The sequence below is a fragment of the Pezoporus occidentalis genome, unplaced genomic scaffold, assembly GCF_034315485.1.
Source record: "Pezoporus occidentalis ecotype Australia unplaced genomic scaffold, CSIRO_AGI_Poc_V1 ctg30, whole genome shotgun sequence".
NCBI classification, from domain to species: domain Eukaryota; kingdom Metazoa; phylum Chordata; class Aves; order Psittaciformes; family Psittacidae; genus Pezoporus; species Pezoporus occidentalis.
In genome coordinates this window covers 3,498,882-3,522,306 of record NW_026914941.1, presented here as the reverse complement: position 1 = coordinate 3,522,306, position 23,425 = coordinate 3,498,882, and the positions used below count along the sequence as shown (strand labels likewise).

At 37.1% G+C, this 23,425-nt stretch overlaps 1 long non-coding RNA gene across 1 annotated transcript in view; it reads right to left on the bottom strand.

Annotated features, from left to right (window-relative positions):
• LOC134168125 (uncharacterized) overlaps positions 1-23,425 on the bottom strand; it is a 143,926-nt gene that overhangs the window by 4,805 nt on the left and 115,696 nt on the right. Inside the window, exon 2 of the long non-coding RNA XR_009966439.1 lies at positions 6,188-6,462. This is a non-coding gene — a long non-coding RNA (uncharacterized LOC134168125). The remainder of the gene's footprint in view (positions 1-6,187; positions 6,463-23,425) is intronic.

Sequence of the window (23,425 nt, the reverse complement as noted above, 5' to 3'; positions counted from 1 at the left end):
TTTATCTCAGAGACAAGCCAGGCACTGCATGTCTCAGCCTGTGTGCCCCCTCTGCCATGAAATTCCAAGCCAAGACAGAAATGTCATTCTCCCGCTTACCAAGAAGATCAAAATGTAGTTAGCTATCCAAGCTCTCTACAGATACCAAAACAAGGTATTTTAATTCATAAATTAAATTGTTTAGATAACCACCTTGACAGATAATATACCCACAAGCTTACACAAGCTGCCCATCCTCTCAGAGGTGTAAAACAGCAACTCCCACACATGCTGTGAAGTTAGGTGCTGGGTTACCTGCTGAAACACCACTTCAGCTTGTACAATCATCCACATGGATTAAAAGTTTTTAAAACCATGTTTTGTTTTAAAACCTTGAGTCATAGTTTGGATGCAGACATATTTATTACTAAGTCATGGATATATTTTCCTTATCTTATAAAGGAATTGCAATTGTTGCCATTTCAAGAATGACATGGAAAATACAGCACTTTCCTTATTTCCTCTGTTGCACAATATTTTCACTTACCTACCACTGATGATGTAATAATGATAAAAGAAAAAGCTTTAAACGATAAAATAGTAGAGATGCCTATTGTAAGCTGTGCATAGATTTGAAAAGAGCACAAAAGAATAATATGGAAATGCATCCGATGTGGCAAATCCATTTCCTAGAATAAAATTCTGTACCAGGAACCATTACACAGGGTATTCAGAGGTGCAGTAATGTTTTAAACACCAGGATACACCATAAAGCATTTCAGAGAAATTTCATCCAGCCATAATACGTAACTGGATAAGAAAAGCTAACTGTGCATATATAATCAATAATGTGGTGTATGCCAGTTTTAATAGTATATATAAAAGCTTTATATTCTCTTTCAAAGTCTCACTTTTAAAAAACACAGCCACTCTTTTGCTAAGCTTACCAAAGTAAGCAGTCTAAACTTAGAAAGCCATTGTATTTTGCATAATGTAGATTACTGAATTACTCTATTTTTCAGAACTTTCCCTCCACATAATTTGATTAAGCATTATTATAAAACAGATTTTGCAATTAAACTTACTGCAGCAAAGAAAACATTTGTAAAGGCTGACTAAAACAGGAAGGCATTTTTCTTTTGCCCTTAAATTGCTTTCATTACACAGTTCGAGTTAGCACCTGGGAAAACCTCAAAGCTGTTCACCTCTTAGTATGTAGAAACTATTACACTGCAAAATGAAGTATTAAAACATTGCCTTGCAGGACCCCTGCCCCAAAGAGGCACACCTACAGAGCTCTACAGAAGCAGTAGTAAAGGAGGAAAGACTGCGAAGTTCCCCTGGAGCCTGGCAGCGCTTTACCCCCAAGCTCTTACCTACTGAGATGAAGACCTCCATTGGGAAATTGTCAGGCTCTACCTCTACAGGTCTGGGATGCAGGTTAACAACTTCAAAGTCCATGAGATTCAGAATCCCCATTCCTAAAGAGGAATACTGGCTAACAGGTTCTTTCTCTTGAGGATTCTGCTCCTGCCTGGCAACTTACTCGGAAATATGATGTTTCTACAAGTATGTGGCTCAGAAAAGGAAGATTAAAGAATATGTGTGTGTGTGTGCGCGTGTGTGTGTGTGTGTCTTCCCTTTGATAAAATAATACAAGAGATCTAGTGGGTCCCTTCAAACCGAAACCATTCTGTGGTTCTATCATCCTCACAAGGAACCCGTATCAGGGATGCCATCGAAAGGTGAAAGGACAGGATGAAAGCAGAGCCCAGCTACACATTAAATCAGATGTAACAAATTCACTTCTCTAAACTGAAGGAAAAAAAGACTCGTCAGACACTGTAGTTTTGGTGGTAAAGACAGTTAAACATGGGAACAGATGGGCCTCGGAATCCCTGGGATCTCCATCTCAGGTTTGAGAATTGACAGGCAATCATCCAGCCAGTTAATTGTCAGCACATCCCAACACAGTTTGGCCAAGGCCTACCAGGATGCTTCCACAAAATGTCTGGGCATGATTTAGGGTGTTACAAGGACTAAGACTCATTCACAGTTGGCAACACCAGTTAGGCAATCCTGTTTCAAGAGGAAGAGATTTCAGCCATCTGGATGCAAGCCATGCAGTACCATTTTATCTCAGGACCACACAGCAGAGCCTGATATTTTTTACATATTAATACAAACCCATTTTCTGAAGTCCTCTTTAGCCTGATTTTCCAACAGTTCTATAACATGTTCTATACTGTTCCCTAAGATGCAATCGTAACACAACATTGAAAAGAAGCCCATTACATGAATTCTGAGAAGAAATTATTCAGCTGCTCAAAGGAGCAGAAATTTTTAAAGACAATTAGGCAGAACAAGTAGTAGAGGAACTTCTTTCACCTTCAGGTCACCAATTTATACTGATTCATCTCAGTGGCAACTGGAACTCATTACCTTTTGAAAGCTTTGCAAGATAAATCGCATGTCTTTGTCAATAGCTTCTCATGGAGAAATGTCAGTATCGCCAGATTTGGTATTCCCCGGTGTTATTAACATTAGTGGACAAGAGATTCAGAGCAGCCCTGCAGAGAAGGACTTGGGGTTGTTGGTTGATGACAAAATGAACATGAGCCGGCAGTGCACCTGGGCTGCATCAAAAGGAACGTGACCAGCAGGTCAAAGGAGGTGATCCTGCCCCTCTACTCTGCTCTTGTGAGACCTCACTTGGAGTATTGTGTGCAGTTCTGGTGTCCTCAACATAAAAAGGACATGGAACTGTTGGAACAAGTCCAGAGAAGGGCCACAAGGATGATCAGGGCCTGGAGCACCTCCCGTATGAAGACAGGCTGAGAAAGCTGGGGCTGTTCAGCCTGGAGAAGAGAAGGCTGCGTGGAGACCTCATAGCAGCCTTCCAGTATCTGAAGGGGGCCTACAAGGACGCTAGAGAGGGACTCTTCATTAGGGACTGTAGTGATAGGACAAGGGCAAGGGGTTAAAACTTAAACAGGGAAGTTTAGATTGGATATAAGGAAGAAGTTCTTTACTGTGAGGGTGGTGAGGCACTGGAACAGGTTGCCAGAGGAAGATGTGAATACTCTATCCCTGGCAGTGTTGAAGGCCAGGCTGGACAGAGCCTTGGGTGACACGGTTTAGTGTGTGGAGTCCCTGCCCACGGCAGGGGGGTTGGAACTTGATGATCTTAAGGTCCTTTACAACCATAACTATTCTATGATTCTATGATTAGTGTAATCAGGGCAGCGGCAAAAGACTTAGTTTTATACTCAGGACTAAACTTCTGTTTGTACCTGCAGTTAGAACCCCAACATCTTCTGATAGTAAAATAAACTTGGGGTCATCTCTAATGAGGTAAAATCACATCTCACCATACTTACAGTAACAGTTCATGCATACAGAGAGGAAGTTCTGAGGCTTAATTCTGAGACTGAACTACTGTGCTCTTTTAGTGCTAATCCTCCAGGTACCTTGAACTATGACATGACAATAGCATCGCTATTTTTCTGCTACTATTTGTTTTGATCAAATTCACTTTAAAATTAACTTATCTTACGGAGCTATTTAGAGCTGAAGGAGATTGATTAAATTAAGAATGCAGTATGGTCATTGTTAGGAAATAACAGTGGTAATAAAGACTCCAGGAGCTAGAAGACAGATTAAGAGCGGTGAAATTAAGGGTGAGGTATCAGGAAAAATAGTGAGATTTCAATTCCTAAATAGGGAGAACAGTCTGGCTATTTAAATGTTCTTTAATCCTTCAGCACGGTTTCAAGAACATGAAAAAGAGAACAGCAGCAACTTGGCGGTTAAGTGGTTCAGCCAAGAAGGCAGATCTGAACAGAGAGTCAAGGGAAATACAATGCAAACTTGTTAGGGCTTGAAAGGAGGTAATATTATGAAGTAGGTTTTCTTTATAAAAATACCTTGATTTCTCCTGAATTTCTTCCTTTCTCCCTCTATAGCTCAAACAAAGCTCCTGCTGTTGCTCTCTGTTCAGCACCAAAGTACATTACACAATTTCCTCTGCCTATGTTGAGGTTTTGTAGCTACGTGAGCAAGTACACCGTTAAATGGAGAATATTAACAAAGAATGAAATCTACATCTAGCACTGACTGTACCATGTGTGTCAAATATTGTTATAAAAGAAATATTGGGAACAGCAAATCACAGCATCTTTAACATGGGGGCACTTAAAATCTGGATTTTTATTCTCCTAATGGTCTGTAACTTTTTCTGTTTATCATGCCAGCAATTACAGGCAAAATTTGCCATCAAACCTAATAACGAAATAAACTCATTAGTCTGATGTTTAGTTTAAAACAGAAGCAACAAAATAAAGAAAACTCAAGATTTATGCTTTCCTTTGAGGAGGGCCTGTGAGCTATACAATATTGTTGAAGCTATGTCAGAGTCACTTCCAACATCCTAAGTGACTGGCTGAAAGATGGGCAGCTGGAATTAAATCTCCTTGCTTTTGTTCAGTTGGGCAAGGCTGTCATGCCATTGCAGAGTAACTCTGAGTGATCCATGAGCATATTTTCTGATGTTATGACTAGCAACACAGCAGCAATGAATTATTCTCACTCTGTTTATTCCAATAAACTTCAAAAGCTTATAGAAGAATAAGCTGCATCCAGCTGAATGTCCTGGGACAGTCTGTCCTCCTGAGACTCCTAGGCTGAGATACAAAGTACACCAGATTTCAGTAGAGCATGAGGATAAGGCAGCATTAAAAACAAGGGCATAAGTGACACAGTAGAAAAAGCAGCCTCAGGGACAGTCCTGCAGTGAGAAAGACGTAGCTGCCAGCAGTCCAAAGTACCCCTAAAATATTACAGAAAAATGCAAGATTTCCCATTAAATCAGAGCTAGAAACACAGCTTTTGTTAATGGCTTTTCCCTGAAAGGGAGTTGCACAATTTGTACCGCTTGTTTGGGACATTAATCCTGTGTAAGTGTTCTCAGCAGGAAGCACATTATAGTTTAAGTTCCTGAGTATTCTGGCAAGTTAACCCCCAGTGTTATCACTGACTGTGGGGCTGAACTTGTCAAGAGGACTATGAAACACTGGACTCCTGCTCAGCTATCTCTCCACAGACAAACAATCCAACAAGAACACATGATACCACCTTTGAATAAAGATTAGTGGTGCACATAATTTCCACCTAAGGGGGACCAGCACTGGGAGGGGAACAGAACCTGGGCAATTGCATGGGAGCTGCAAGCCAGTAACAACTGGGCAGACTGAGGCACATACAGAGCCAGGCACAAGGTGAGCTTCTTCACAGTTCCTTGCTCCTACAAACCCTCCTACACAAGCTCCTGACTGACCCACACCTACTCTTCCAGACCAGTATCCCTTCCCAGAAAACTGCTGCTTGAACCAAGCTAAATAAAACAATGTGGCAATTCAGTAAATTAAACCAAACTACGATAGGGCTAAATTAATTTTCAGTTGCATCTCTGTTTTGAGCAAAGAGTTGATAATGGCTTTTCAGAAATAAAAAGCCAGAACACAACCCACCCATTTTTATAGCCTGTGATGAAACAAACCAGAATAAAATAAGTAGAAAATATCCCAGCCAAAGCCAGCATAATGAAAAGCAAGAAAAGCTACGTTATATCCTAATGCTCTGAAATCAGAAGTTGCCTGCACAGGAAATTTGATACGCTATTCTTGATATCACCTCATTTGTGAGATTTAATTACTACCTTATACAGCAAATACAGCACTTACACAGTGGATACTGCAAAACTGTATCCACCACCCATTCAAGCCTTAGTCTAAGCTAAAAAGAGAAATTACACTAATGTAGCTCTGTCTGCATCCTATCACTTGCTTTTATCCAATACAGCCACAAAAATCAGACAGGTAATTCAAAGCACCCTTATAAGCAAACTACACTTACACAGAGACTTACATATATTTAGACAAAAAGCCAATCAAGCTTACACAGGCTGTGTAACATATAGCAGGATTATATATAACTTGCTGTGAACTGCTAATACACTTTTTTCTTAATAACAAGGACAAACTATCTTTAAGGAGTCAAATACCCACTGGAAGGCAATCATGTAAGATGCCTGCCTGCTTACGGGTATGCTGGTGAACCTGCTGATTTGGTGTGATAATGATTATCTACACGTTTCTGAGTTCGGTATCTGCAGCTCCAAAGGGCCTAGTATGCACATCCAGACACTCACATTGTCCTGGCTTCCACAAAGAGGCTGGCTTGCGGGTGGGAGGCATGTTATACATTGCTACAGGACTGTGATAAAAGTACTTGTTTCCATGCACACAAAGTCACACAGGTATTTCTCGTTCTGTCCTCTCCTAGACTTTGTGTTTCTTATGCCTACTTTCTTTAGTTCCCTCGTATCTTCCATAATATTTTTCCTTTGTGATCTTTCTCATACATCAACTAGGGTTTTCCACGCAGAAGAATGCACTCAGTAAGGTTGTTTTCTAACTTGAGACACTTAAAAGAAAAAAGAAATAATTAAGGGTGAAATCCTGATTGCACCGAAGTCAATGTCAAAATCTCAATCCTTTCAATAGTTCTTCATCCAAGGTCTCTTTCATACTCTTTTTCATGAATTAATGCAATGTCACATTGCAATGTTTCATCTCAAAAGACTGCACTTTCATTCAAATGATAATGTGAATAACTTGCAAATTATTACAGAAAAAAAGTGTTTCTTTTTGGCATATACAATCTCTTCTATATTGCAGTAAGGTAACACTGATATCATGTTAAAGGCTATACCACAGTGAACAACAGTGGATTATTCTAGCTGCAGTTATAAAAAGATTTTTGGCTTTTTTTTTTATAAATCTTAAAATAGGGTACATACAGCTTGTGACTTTTAACAGCTTATAGCTTTAGACATGATATCATATCATAGTATAACAAAATCCAACCTTCACTATCATTTTTTCATACTAAATGAATCTTTTAGATCAACCATATACTGGAAAAGAGCCCTATGAAGGTTCAGTTTCCTAAATATGAACTGAATGTTACTCTTTCAATGTTCAGCTATGACTCTGCATAGAGAAATACTGCAAATTTAAATACAGCATTTTTTAAAAGACAATGTTCCTTTTAAAGTTAAGCAAGTCTTCATTATAGTTTCTTCATCATGTTTTCTGATGGGATTATGCACCTTTCATTCCAACCTTATAAATTCTGTTTACTATAGTTACTATTCATATACAGTTTTTCATAGCACATAACTTTGTCCTGATCACAAGAGAATTCAACAGCAGTTAAAATTAACTTGTTTAGTATAGTGTTCATTAAAGATTTAAATAAGCATTCTTAAATTACAGGTCTAATATGCAGAAATCTTAGAAACAGTTATAATCTTCAATTAAAAATACCAATAAATAAGTAGGGGTTTTATATAAAGCAATTATTGTGCTTTATAAAGCACACATTGTTAACATACTGCCTATATCATGTATTAATAAATGCTAACTTAAACTGATATATTAAAGAAAGTCACTTAGACACCTCTCTGATCATTTGAATTCTTTTCTCAATACAGCCAAGCTTACACCTATTTTTACTGAAGTTAATATATGTTCCTCACTCAAAATAACATGTGAAAACAGGATTCTCACAGACATAGAATGTTTTCCATAATAGCTTCATAGTTCCAGCAGAAAAGATACTTCTACCTAGTCCTAGTAAACTTAGTCCCAAAGTTGTATTTGCAACCCCCAAATAAAAAGGAAATATATACCATATTGAACATGATGAAATCTTTTCCTCCTAAACACTACAAGTCCCTTTATAACTACAGCACTTAGTCTCCTAAAGATCTTTATTTGGGTTTTATACTAAAAGAAACACTATTACACTGAAGTGTCTGAAACATTAAAGTAAGCTTATTGTGTCCTTCGCATGGCTCAGGGCTATTAGCTAAGCTGCTGCACCCTATGCAGCATTTAGTATGCTATCATAATGGTAATAATCAGTAAGGTATAATAAAAACGCATATATATGTATTACCATACAATAAGTGACAGATTGCTGCATTCATTTGGGAAATATTCCTAACAAGACAAACAGAATTGTGCTATGCCTAGAGACCACATACAGAAATAATTAGAAGTCGGCTGCCAGTAGCCATCTTTGGGGTGGGGAAAACTATACACCATTCATTCAGCTTCTTTCATTAATGAGTCTGCTGCTTTACTTTCTCTTGAACTGTACTTACAAACCCCACAGGCTACACCCTGACACTGATTTGTAAGTAGAACTCTCCAGTGAAAGCAAAGAAGAACTTGGTTTATAAATGCATAGTGCACTATCTTCAAAACTCTAGGAAAAACAGGAAAAACTTCTGAATTTTGTAAAAACAATGGACCTTCTTATCCAGACAGGGTTCACTTCTGAAGCAGGAAATGCAACCAGAACATTAAAGGACACTGCAGAGTCTCTTAAACCTTTTTCTTGGACATTTCTTATACATCCGGTAAAACCAATTTTTAAGTGCTTTGATGAAGTCGACTTATCAAATTCACACAAAGCTGCACACGGATGAGCTACTCTTGTGGCCAAAGGGCTGAGGAAACTCACAGTCAAACTGGACATTCCCACTTCTTTTTGCTTCCAGTTCCAAAACTCTTAATGGTAGGGTAATGGGGAACACATGAAGCATCAGACTTAGCAAAGAACACACAGCTATGTGCTGTGCTGCATCTTACACATACATACAAAAGTACAAGTAGGTCAACCAAAAACAAAACAAAGAGATGGAGCTACAATCAACTGAAGTGCAAAATCCTGCTGTAGTCAAAATGCAGGTGAAATCATCTTGATTGTGCTATAATGTCATATAGGAAGAAATAACTAATACATTCATTCCTTCAAAATCAAATACACTATGTAATAAATATTTTTAATAACACCTGACGTATTAGCTGCTAATCCAACCAGTCAATAAAGACAAAAATTTTAAGCTTAATGTTTATTAAAAAAAAATAAAAACACCAAGTTTTAACTGGAATTGAATAGGGTTTTGAGCAGCAATAAACCTTTGAGACTGTTATTTCCTAAAGCTCCAGAAGAAAGGTTAATTTCCAGAAGAAAGGTGAACTAAAAAGAGAAAATAACAGACTTGGCACCCACTGAATGCACACTGTACCATTTAAATCTTTGCTGAATTCTGTACAGTATAGGATGTTGCTGTCAATAGGGAAGAAAACTCCCTTCAAGTCTCATCTGGGATCACTACTACCCAGCGTTTCACTACGAACTCTGGGGAAGAAAGGGCAAACTGTCATTCATCACATTTGCTCCTTACCTGAAATTTATAGTTTAAAACTTTGTCCTGACACTGAAAATGGTAATAAATCTAGAAAGAGGAGGAGGAAGGAAAGGGAAGAAAAACAGCCTTCAATATTCTATACTGAAGAAAAAACAGCTATATAAATCAAAAGGCTGACTTATCAGTATAGAGATTTTTAATAGAAAAAATATCAAGGGGAGCATACCATATGGATCTAAGTGCTCTCCACATATGTTGGGTTTTTTTTTATTTGAAGACTAACATATGTGAGGAGATGCATAAGAAGTGATTTCTGAAGATCTCATCTGGCTTATTTTTAATTGGAATTATATTAGATTTTCTATGTAACTGAGTAACAAATGACTGCTGTTGCTTCACTAAGTGTTACTGTCAGTTATAGATTGATAGATTTGGATTTTATTTACTTTGAATATGAAAGATGGGCTCATTAATAGCTAAAATAACTGCAAAAAAGGAGAGTGAAGACTATGCCATATAAAATACGTGTAAGTCACAGAATGCTATATACATCATAATTGTATTATTATAATTTTACTGCATGTTTAGATTCAAAGAATTTCACAACTTCAGCAAGGCCAAAAAATGTATCATACAAGATGCCCATCTAGAAAGTCACAAACGTACATCTCAAAATGCAGCTGCCCTAAGTAATTTTCTGCTACCATTTTATTTCTCCACTACAGACTGTTACAATGTGTCAGAACTTTGATCAGCTCTTGGAAAACTATAGCTTGGGTTTGAGATTTAAACTGAGTTAACTTAGTGGAATAAACACCTCCAGGACTAAATTTCTGACACTCCAAGTGGCAAAAATGTTTATTTTCATTATAAGCTGATAGTTCTCATTTACAAGTGCATAATCCAGTAATTTCTGCCAAGGGAAGGACAGTCTTTTCAGGCTGAATTACACCTAAGATTTTACTACTGCTGCTATCAACTCGAACAAGTCCTGTATGTACCAGCATGGTCTGCATGGTCTATCTACCTTGAAGATGTCATGGGCCTCTATAAAAAGATTTGGATGGTTATGAGGAAGTCTCAGAGATATGACTCAGGTAGCTCAAAAAATCTATCAGAAGCCACAAATTATTTTGTTTTCTGAGGAAAAAGCAAGATTCATTTTTAATCAAAACAATACACATCAGCATTATGACATATGGAACTTCTGAAAGATTGTAAGTCAGGTACTCAGCTGAAACCTTAACTAGGAATGACATGGTGCTAAGAATAATGTCAAGCCACTGCATAACAAGTGGCTGGTTTCTATGAGCCAATGCCTGGGCCAGCTCAGTTCCATTAATGTTTTACTCCATTATCTGAGAGCTGACATCTTTTCAGTAATTACTGCAGATGATACCACCTCTGGTGTAATTAAAGAACGATTATTTAGAGTGAAGTGAGCCAAGATCATCCCCATTCTCTGTTTAGGCCAAAGCCAAAGAAGGGCTTGTCAAATAAAATGGATGTTTTGCATTAGGGAGCAAAAAAAGGGTGATGTAAAGAGTCAAGTAATTTGATGGGCAATGCTGCAGTGGAATTAATTCAATATGTTCAATATGGTCAGTTCCATGCCTAGTAATATTGGACAGATGGGTATGATAGCTATGTACTTTCACTGCTTTTGCATTAGTGATTCAGTACTTACAAAGCAAACCTCAGACAGTTCCTGGCTTGTTGCCCGGTGAGAGAAAGACTGGAAGCAAAACACATTAAATGCTCCTGCAAATCCACATACTCTGCAACCCTTCTGCAATGAGCTTCATTCAAAATGACCCTCTGGACACCAACCAAAAAAAATAATCATCATCGTAACATGAGCCTATAAACTTTTTGGATTAACGGTTAAATAATAATGAACAAGAACTGAAAGGAGCAATTCACTTTATATGAATACTAATGAGAGAGGGCTTGATGCATTCTTTGGTTTTGACAGGAACTAGGTAAAAGGACTAATTAACTCTCTTACTTAAAACATAAATTACATGTTTTAAGGAATTACTACCAGAAGAATGGAGTTAATGAATGCATTCTATCAGACACAGGAAGGCAAAAGATCACAACTGACCAAAACATACATTTCCTAATGCATCAGAGTTCAGTTCTTCTACAGCAAAGGTCAGGTTTGGTCAACTGGAGGTAACAAATTTTCCCTTCAGGAGATGATAAAAAGACAGAGATTCCCAGCCATGCAGAGAATTATTGAGAAACAGTTGCAGTGGGTTTAGCTCCTTGGATAACATACAGTCATCTTTTCAGGCAAATGCACATGACTCTTAAGCGTCACCCACAAAAGACGGGTGGGTTCCCTTGTCCTGAAAGCAAATATGTCATCATTTACATTCAAAAAGCAGATGTAGGAAGAAATGTAGGGCCTTGCTAGAATAGTAAGCCATCCACTGAATGACAGGGCTCAAATAATTTGTGTTTACAGGCTGTTTAACTCAGATATCCATAACTTCAAGAGAAGCTCGGAAACACTGTTGACATCTGACCATTTAATTTTCAAATTTCCTACATTCCAGACTCAATTTCATAAAAGTTTATTAATTTTTAGTGAATTAATTTTTGTCTTCTAACCTCCTATGAGAAAAGACACTGTGATAAAGGAGTGTGAGATCACGCTATAAAAGTCATCTATTTCTTCTAACAGAACATTTAAAAAGTGGGGTTTCCTTTGCAACTAAGCCTCCTGAATTGAAGGTTGTACTTCTCCTTTAGCTGTACAATAAAGTATTTTAGAAGTAGAGGGAAAAACTTAAAACTATGAAGAACTGGCAGATATCAAAGACAGAAGGTGGTGCAGTCAAATGAAAAACTATTGACACTGAATAGTAGTTCTGAATACTAAAGAGCATATGGCTGATCATTGTCAGGTTTTCTTTACTTCCTGAGAGAAATTCTCCTTTCACCAACATGATAAGCTGCAATTCCAAATCGGAGAAAGTCCTGAGAGTTGAGGCTGACAAACCCCAGAAACTTGTTTCTGAATGAAAATTGAGCAACTACATCTGTCTATTTATCTGACTGAAATAAAAGCAGTCATAAGAATTTCTTTTCATATGAAACACCAAAATGTCCTCTGTGAACTAGAATTCTCAGAGCTGAGACCTGAACACATCCTCTACTTGCTCTCCTCAAACCACACTGTGACCACTTCCACCAGTTTTTTCTGTCCTTCAAGCTGCATAAGACAGAGATTGGGCCATATAATTTAACAAAAATCTAAGTGAGGACAACTCAGAGAGGGCCACAACTTGTGGGGTAGTAGAGTATTCTTATTCTTAAATAACGTTTATCTATTGCTGCTGCTTTCAGTGAGTAAACAACATAGCATGAAAGGCAAATTACAATCTCTGGATGAAGAACAGGCAACAGAGACAAAGTAAGCAGTTCAGCCTGTACATGCATTTTGTCTTACAGCCAAGGTAGACAAGGGATATATTTTGTATGAGAGTGTCTCAGAGCAACATTAGCAACCATTCAGCATCCTACATATACGCTCTACTTAACGTAGATCAAAGTCTAGTGTCAAAGTTCTCTGCATAATACATATAAATAAAACACAGCAACTCCAGAAAGAACACCCAACGCATGTTTCTCGTGCACTCAATATGACTGGAGTGCATGATTTACATTTGTTTATTTAAAGAAACATCATATGTATGATTTGTAACAGTACTCAGCAGCTCTCAGTAGACAAAAAAAAAGAAAAAGGTATGACCTCAGACAAGAAATAAAGAATATCTTTAGCACATAAAGCCTTAGGTGCATAAGGAATTTATACTAACCTGCACAGGATAATAGATAATTTGGAAAACATTACTAGTTAGGTGTCACTAAGATATGACATTTGTGACATGTGTGCACTTGTTCTTATAAAGGTGTCACAGTGTTTCAAATACAGAACCAAAATATAGACTTTAGGGCACCTAGGAACCTGATCTTTTTTGCCAATTCCATTCCTCAAAGTTACCATGATAAATAAATTACAGCCTATAGTACAAATATATGTTTGAAATTAAAAGTCCAATCTGAATATTGTTAAAACCAAGAAAGTTAAAATGCTAAACTGTAATTATACATACATTTTGAATTCCCATAAGGAAATGAAACAAATTATGACAAAATGTGGTAGGAGAGCTCTCCCAATACCTATACCAAATTAAGCAAAATCACATTTATCCTTTAAAGCTCTCAAGATAACGCATTTCTCTAGCCTTTAAAAATGGCAACAATATAAGAATCATGCAGCTTCATTTGGAGGGATTCACTTCCTTTTTTTTTTTTTCCTTAGATGAAAGAAAAAGATATCTCTAATATCCTCTGGGATTATCATGGAAATGATTGACATGAACAATTATTTGCTGGGAATACTGCTGGAATAGGATTTATAGTAGAATTATCATCCTCATTTTACACATTCAGAATTCATGTCTCCCTATTAAGCTATGCAAGTCACAGTTTTCAATGCAGTTGAAAACACGTTATTCACAGATGTGGTTTTCCACTTAATGCAAAGGATCTTCAATCTGCCTTCCACTTTCCATTTCCAGGGTCTATGGTATGGTTTGTATCCCTGTTGATGCCATCACTTGCTATTGCAATACAAACACTTTTAACATCCCTAGTAAGCTGCTACTCAACATTTTAAATTTTGGGGTTTTGCCATTTTAAATTGCTGATTTGTTGAATTGTTGATTTTATGCTTATATTGTTTTAAAACCATATTGTTGTTGCTTATTTTTAGAAGGTTTGGTTTTAAATCAGGAAACTGTTATGCATATGCAGAGAAGTTCCTGCATTCTGACAGGAGGCTGCTTGCTAGAGCTCTATGATAAAATAATTCCTCTCTCTGAGGTCACTCAGAGACCAAATACTACCAATATCACAACCATATATCCGTCACTTGCAGGGTATCTATGATGATGGTAGATGACATAGTAGAAAACTTACTGCAGTGAATGCGCAGGATATCAAACAAACCACTGGTTATTTTTCTGTCTAGCGGTGTACAATGTATCTTTCCCCTTTGTTTCCTCATTGAAAAAAAAAATTACCAATTTTTCATTTTTCTAACTCTCCTCAACACATTTTGAAGCTTCTATTTTCCAACCTTCCATTCTACTGTTATCTATGACAGTTATTTACCTGTTTACCTGCCATCCGTTGGTACTCTAAAGAAATCAGGTAATATGGAGAAAGCTGTATCAATTAAAAGCCTGTCACGAAAGATCTGTCTGAACATTAGGAACAGAAAAAGATGGACAATACTTTTGAGAGTGGTGGACTTACCAGGATCTGCCTTTCTCCTTACACTACCTACAACAGGTGACCAAGACCTCCACAGGTCATTAAGTATATCCAGGCATCTCTCTGGGGATCAACTTTGCAATTTTGTAGTCAGTTAACTGACTAGCATTATAAACTTTGAGGCATTTTTATTACTAGCTATGAAGTTATGATTTTCAGATGCTTTAATTTCATCCAATCTACAAGTTAAAAGTCACATCCAAACTTGGTTAAATCCTGACTTAAAGTTTTTTAGGGATAGGGACTGGAAAGCTTATTATAGCCTTCTTTTAAGGTTACAAAACATTTAAAACACTAGCATTTTAAATAGGCGCCATCAACAGCAATATCATCTTCCACAAGCAAATTTCTATTTTATGTAATGTGAAAAGCAAATACTACCTTAGGCTATGCTTCTTATTTAAGTCCATACAGGGCTACACCCTAGAAGAAAGTTCCTTTTCCAAAATGTCAGAACAAGAATAGGATAAGGGGATGACTTATTTTCTGCCTGATGCCAGATGATTCTGAATTTAAATCAGCAAAACCTCAGGAGACTGGTATTTCTCGTAGAGAATCATACAGTGCTTCCACTGGGGAAATATTTACAAGTGAAATGCAGCTGGAAAAGACTGATGTTAAATGCTAATGTCATTGGAACTGCTTAGATTTGTTCAAACAATTGTGCAAGTCTAAAATCATCATTCTTCTTTGCTGATCTTTTTCATATACTATATGAGGAAGTTTACACAGTAAGCAATCAAAATCAATGCTTTAATATATCATAACAGAAGCATAATTCTGGCTTATGACAATCATTTCACTATTTTAAAACTTTTAGCAGAAATTAATGCAGTCACTAGAAGGCACAACTGACAGTCATTTCACACCACTTTAGCAGTCTGGAACTGCCTTCTGTGGTCACCTGAAGCCAGATTGGAGGAATGTTGCCTCTTGGGACTGGATTTGTCACTGCCAGTGTTAAAAGCTTAGAAACTAGGAAATCCCTGTCTGTCTAGCAGATTTTCTAAAGCATATTCTGATGAAAGGTGCATAAGTTTAGGGGTGGTAGCACAGATGTAAGTGGACAGGTCTTTCTGTGACTGGGGATGACCAGGAACGCTCTCTAGCTTGTAGCCAGATACAGGAGGGCTTGCTTGAATGCCCTGTCTCAATTCAGAGACCTTGTTGTAAATTATGAGACATATCAATTGTCACTAACCCTTTCTTGTATTTATATCCACAATCCATTTGTGTAGAGTAATGGAAGACTTAATTGAAAACAGTATTAGAAAAAGAAATCATTCTCAGGCTTTAGAAAATAGTGAAAACAAAACATTCTGATCAGTATACTCACAAAACCATTAGCTCTCCCAGAACAACACATTTGTACATAGATACTATCGCTTGTAGAGTATTAAAAAGAAATGAAGAAATATTTCCAGTATGTTGTGTGCAATGCAACATCACTTAATAAACACAAAGTACTTATAATGAGCTGAAGTGCATTGGTGGTCAGATAATTTTCAGGTGAAAATGGCATTTTTTTCCCCTTTGTTTCAGCTGTGTTTATACAAAGAACACAAGTATAAAACTCTTCTATTTTGCAACCACTTGGCACCATAAACGAGCTTTCACAGAAGAGAGAAACTATTTGCTGTCTCATGTATTAGCAGTATAATTATCAGGTCAACCTTAATTCCAGTAAGATATTTTTGTATAAGAGGGAAAGCCTGCTAGCTTTTCATGACCCAGAATGTGGTTGAGCTGCTAAACCTCTCCCAGCCAAGAGGGACATCTCCCCAAGGCTGCAGCTTGCCTGTAGAACAAGAGGTGTCAAGAGAGGCCAAAGCTGCTGCCTCCCATTGCTATGGCACATTTGCTCTAAAGCCTAACAGTGATCATCTAGTAAGTGCTTCCCTGATTACCAACTAACAGAAATACCAACTGTTTTGGGGAACCATTTGTGATTGTGGAACACTGCAGCATTCCATTCTCAGTCTGATAATCATCTTCACATCTTGCATATTTGTTAAATGGTAGCTGAAGAATGTAACAGATTCCCATTTCAATGCAAAGCAAAATCTTTAACATTGAACTTTATCACTTGCTGCTGCTGGCTTGCTGCAGCAAGTGAGAAAGGCCTGCAAAGTTTTTTCTTTCCCATTGGACACTATCTACTACCCAGAACAGCAGGCTGAACTCCTAGTATATTTAAAATTCTATTATAGCAACCAACCATAAATACACCTCTCAAGAAGCTTTAGAGCAGTTTCTATCATCAAATACATATTTTATTTTTTCCCAGTAGTGCAACTCTTCAAACTATTAAATATTAAAACATTACTTTGCCACTCAGGTCAGTTCAAGAGATCAAGTAAACTCCATAGAAAGTATCCTACTGGCTTTTCTGGTAAAGCAGAAGTGTAATATGAAGACTGAATAGAAGCTAAGGGGTCAGGACCATAAAGATTTTATTTGAATAGTGTTCCAGTTTGCTTACTAGCATAGTATATACATGGGTCTACCACATTCTGCATGCACCTCAAATAACTAAAAAAAATCTACCAAGTAAAATCACAGCAAATAGGTTGTATGCAGAGGCACCATGATAACAAAAAATAGTGATACTAATGATAGACTTATCCTGAATACCAACATCTGAAATCAGACACAAAATGCCCATAGGAGTGATATGGTTGGTTTACATCTCTCGCTAGGGCACATAAACTCAAACTCGGAGTCATATTTATACTGCTATACAGTTTCTGAACTGGATTAACCCAGAGCATGAGGTGAGCAGAATGTGGATCTGTCTGCAGCTCTGTGCAATGTAACCTACCTGGGTATACAAGGTGGACCTGGACTCTGTGTTAGAAGGATTTACATTTGAAAGTTTTGAAATGTGCCAAGTTGCACTGCAGAAGCTTTTAAAGACAATGCCGTACCGCTTTAAAAATGAGCTTTTCAATACTCAGTGTGAAATTATACTGGGTTTATGTACAATAATTAGATGCAGAGAAAAGTTACAGAACAGTGACTAGCTTTCACTATTTTTCAACATGTTTAAAGTTCTTTACAACTTCCTTTATTCATTGACATACTTTTTGCAATTATTCTAAGCTATGTGACCAGAGTAGTAAAATGAAAGCTATTAACTGTGTGCCCATAAATCGCTTTTAAGAAAAAAAAAAGTTATTTTTATATATAAAACCAGCCTACCTCTACATAGTTCGATTTTCTTTCTATCTGTTGTGGTTTAAAACCAATCAGGCAGCTTGTTCACTCACACCCCCCCTCCCTCTCCCCCCCCCCGCTTCTTGCCCTCCCCCTACTCCTGGAGGGACGGAGAGGAGAATCGAAAAGAATGCAACTCCCACGGGTTGAGGTAAGAACAGTTTAGTAACTAAGGTATAACACAGATCACTACTGCTACCACCAATAATAATAATAATAATGATAAAGGAAATAACAAGGGAAGAGAATACATCACCTCAGCACCAACCGACCGATAACTCGTCCCACCCCACCCAACCGAGCATCAAACGATACCTCGTCCAACCCTGCAGTCCATTAGCTCTTCCGGATAACTCTCAGTTACATCCTGGGCATGACGTGCTGTGGTATGGAATACCTCTTTGGTCAGTTTGGGTCAGGTGTTCTGTCTCTGCTTCCTCCCGGCCTCACCTCCTCCCTGGCAGAGCATGAGGCTCACAAAGTCCTTGTTCAGAGTAAACATTACTTAGCAACAACTAAAAACACCGGTGTTATCAGCTCTATTCCCAGGCTGAAAGTCAAAACACAACGCTGCACCAGCTACGAAGAAGGAGAAAAATTGACTGCTACTTCTAAACCCAGGACACTATCCATCTGTTGACATAATATTCCTACTCTGTAACTATAAGAAAAATACATAAAAATACTAGTGGTTCACAAGAACAGTAAGTACAACTATGGGGTTCTGCGCTTATTAACAAATCCTTAGCTCCTCTGAGGTGCTCCCCAGACATGGCTCAATTATATTCCAATATCCAAATGTATGGTCATTCCATCTAAGTTAATTTTTATTTTGTTATCATTGTCACCTTCAAGGTTGTATTAATACTGCTTTGAACAGTGCTTTGGTGTCCTCTGTGAACTCCAGTGCTCAGATAAGCAGCACTGCTTTCTTCTGGAATACATCTGCAATATATAATCTGGATTGATATCAACTTCAAAAAGTAAATCAATGGAAAAGCATCAAAGGGGCCCTGTGTCAGATATGATTAAAATTATGCTATTTCAGAGCTAGAACTGCCATCTATATTTCACTAATGTATACAAATGTATTATTCCACATATCATACTGTATGAATAAGCTAATCGAGTAAGAACCTAATCAGTAAAAAGAGTCTCTCAATTTAATTATTTTTTTAAACTGGAAGTCGTTTTCAAGTGAAATAGGATGATCAAGATGTTATATTGAGGTATTTTCAATATAGCTATTTAAAAGCCAATTGCAAAATACATTGCTCTGAATAGATGCAGAAAGGGCTATTCATAAGTTCTGTGATACTACTTTGACTTTTTAAATCAACATGAAAAGTTTAACCATTCCCAAATCAAACCACTTCATTACAATTCAATTTAGCATTAACCTCTCTTGACAAGCAGTCACAGTACCTTGTAAGACCTATAATTTATTTCTCTTCTTCTCCTGCATGAAATGGGTTCTTTGGCCTTTGATAATGAACTGTGGTGATCCTTTGACTCTCAGGGTATCATTTGTTTCAACAACAACAGCAACAAAACCAGCAGCACATCATGGGAATTCAGCTAAGAATGAAGTTCAATACAGAAATCAAAGAATGAGTAAAGAATATGTCTAAATTCAAGAATTAGGGACCCATTAGAAAAGATATCAACTCCCATAAGACTTAGGCACAATACATAAGGCAGAACACTGAAAGATATATTGAGATTATTAAAACCCAAACTGCTGAGTGATTTTGATCAAAGGAAACATTTTAGTGATGTACACAAATTGAACACAAATAAGTCTAGTAGGTGTTTAGTTAAAATGCAAGGTATCTTCTGAATATATTCTAAGGTAGTCTCAAGAAGAGAACATAAATGGTCAGAAATGTACAAATCATCTAAAAGGCCATTAAAAATTACTAAGAACTAAATCTTACAGAGTTATTCTAATTTAAGTTGTAAACCTGAAAAGGTCTGGTAGAAGTAAGATAACAAGGCATAATGCTAAAAAGTTAGTAGATGGTATCTGATTATAGCATCCAAAACAGGAGCCAAAAAATGACCAGTCAGATTGAATGAATGAAAGAGCACCAGTTAAAAGCAAACTGAAGATATACCAATTGTTCAGTCTGTACAATTTGTGGCATATAGAAAATACAAACTAGTTATTTCCCGAATAAAGGTGTTTCTCCATGACTGTGTCTCACCTGTGATGATTGCCATTTTCAGCTAATTTAAACACAGAAAGACGCTAAACTGAGCTTGTTAAAATTCATGGCTACAGGAACATATAATCCTATCCTTGGATAACAGTTTACATTCACTCACATTATGTGAGATCACAATAGGTATCCTGGTACAAGACAGATTTCAGAGAGACATCATGCATGACAGATCCAGGTGTAGTAAAATCTAATCCCAAACAAAATTATGGAATAGCTGATATGAACCCAATGGAGTATTACATTCAGGGAAATGCAATTAATGTCGTGGTTTAAAACCAGGCAGAGGGCTCGTTCACTTACTTCCCCCCTTCTTTCCCTCCCCCTACTCCCGGAGGGACGGAGAGGAGAATCGAAAAGAATGCAACTCCCACGGGTTCAGATAAGAACAGTTTAGTAACTAAGGTATAACACAAATCACTACTGCTACCACCAATAATAACACAATAATAACAATGATAAAGGAAATAACAAAGGAAGAGAATATATCACCTCACCACCAGCCAACCAATAACTCGCCCCCCCCAGCCCGACCAAGCACCGACCCATACCTCCTCCAACCCCGCAGTCTACCAGCCCTACCGGCTAAATCCCAGTTACATCCTGGGCATGACGTGCTGTGGTATGGAATACCTCTTTGGCTAGCTTGGGTCAGGTGTCCTGTCTCTGCTTCCTCCCGGCTTCCCCTCCTCCCTGGCAGAGTATGAGGCTCACAAAGTCCTTGGTCAAACCAAAACATCCTTGTTATCAGCTCTGTTCCCGAGCTGAAAGTCAAAACACTGCACTGCACCAGCTACCAAGGAGCAAAATGACTGCTACTGCTGAACCCAGGACATCCTGCATACTTCAAGATACTAGAAAGAGTAATACAAAATAAAAAAAAGCAAAAACTAAACTGAATAAAAGTAACTAAATGAAGATCTTTACCTACAGCTGTAGAATTCTCATCAATATGCCCTCCTAGCCAGCGCCCAAAAGGATGCATTCTTGGCTTTACATTCTTCCACTTTTATTTGATCATCAGGAAAAACACCACCTAATCTGCTCTCTGGTAAATGTCACCAATCCACAAGGATCAAAAAGCACTGAAGTATAAGGTAGAGAGACAGTCCCTGAAATCAAAGCAATCTAGGTAGTTTGATGAGGTGCACACAATTACTTAATTTTTACTTTGATACAGCCAAATACAGTCACATCTTCAGTATCAAAAGTATGATGATTATACCACAATAGATATTGTCCTGAAAGCAATGGTTCTTGAAAAAGCGATTGAAATTCCCATGGATAATCAGCCAGGATGTAAAATTTCAACAGAATCCGAAAGTTCTAATACAAATAAAAAGAAAAAAATCTAAAGTGAACAAAGATAATCAGAATGCGATATCTAAATTTCGACCAACCATTAAAAAACACCCAAAATCTTAAAAAAAAGAGGGTTCAGATATATTCCATGCAAATGGTTAAATGCTGGAAAAATATGCATAGGAGAATATAGTAGCTCACTATCTTTTATTTATCAAAAAGCTTAAGGTCAAGCCTTTGATATCAGCTGTTGATCTGTAGATGAAAAATTTGGCAATTGGCTCAGTCTACCAGACAGAAATATGAGATTAAATGGCTGAAAGATAAATTAGAAACAGTCAAAAATAAGGTTCATTTTTGTAACGGTGCCAGCACAGGGGCAAATAGAAGACTTTTTAACACTAATCATCTTAAAGATGAGGCAGGTTGGTTTTTTTCCTATAAGATCTGCACCAATACAAACAGAAATTAATTCAGGAAGTCAGAGCAGATGAAAATGATACTCCCTTCTGGCTGCATAATCTACTACCTAGATGCTCACAGCCATCAGTCTTGGCATCTTACATAAACAAATACTTCATTGAATGATATTTTTAAACCTGAGAATTAGCTTTGGAAAAGCAACTTCAAATAATTGCTTTTCTTTTAATAAAAAAGAATTTTTGTCTGCGTTGTAACTTACTTCAAATTTTTTTCCTATATATTTGTTTTGTACAAAATGAAATGTAAGCTACTCTTACAAACATAACACTTTCTAAATTTATATTTACTGGTAAAGTCATCTTTTCATGCTTACATTTTTCATCAAAATATCACCTATCATTTTTGATACAACTTATATCAGCAATACAAGCACGCATTCGCAAACACAATTGCTTTTTGTGATCCAATTTTGATTTTATTGAAATGAAAAATAAATTATTAAAAATTGAATAAAAATGATATAGTAAGAATATTTCAGGCAGCATTATTCCTCTGATCACAACATTCTTAGACTTAATTACACGCTGTTCTTCTATGTCACTTTCACATATTATACTGCCTTATCCTCTTCATTTTTATATGCTGCTATTAATATTTAACTATCAAATGTCTTTTACTAGAAGATGTTTAAAGATTAGATGACTAGGAAGTAACTATTCACGTAGCTACTAAAAACTGAATTATATTCCAAATTGGAAATCCCTTCTATCTAAATAGTAAATCTACACACACCTTCACTAGATATAATATTTATTAACACTTATGTTTAGCTATTCTCTGAAACAGCTCAATTCAATACCTTGTGACAATATTTAAAATGTTAGATATAAGTAGTCCTATTCATTTCACAAGTGTGACATCAAACATGCTTGAATACTGTGCTGAAATGTAAACTTCAGCCTACTGTCACCTTACATACCACAAGATTTTGGTCAGATATGAAATTACACTTATAGATTTTTAAAGAATAGTAATATCTTTTAAAAAGACTGTGATTGAACACAGGATTAGCTTCTCTGTAAGTATAAGATGAACTGACATAGCTACATCATCTCCATTGAAGAGTGAAGTATACATATGCACATACAGTATCCTCAGTGAGGAGGATCGTGCCATCATTTTCAGCTATGTAAATGTTACATCCTAGCTATACCATCTATTTTAAAAGCAATGGAGTTTCTGCATGACTAAGAACATACTTCATTTTTTCTGACTAAATGCCATGCAGTGACATTGCACCACTTTTGCAGAGCTGCACTGCTTGTTTGTGAGATGAGGGAGATACTGCTGTCAGCCAGATTTACTGTTGGGTGTCTTTCCAATTCATACCAAACAAATAAATGCTAATGAAGCCATCTACCTCACCCTAAACACCCCTTCTGCTTTAAATGATGAAAGCATTTTCATTTGTTTCATATTCCTTCTAAAATAAATGTTTTAGCTCCACTGTGAAGTTACGGCTTTGTATGCCAGTCCTACAGTGCCAATGCTGCAATGGTGTTAAAAAAAATGGAAGCTAGACATGAAGCTTGTAATTCTGTTAAGTACATTGGAAGCTTCCAGAAGTGCCAAATCAATCAATAAACCC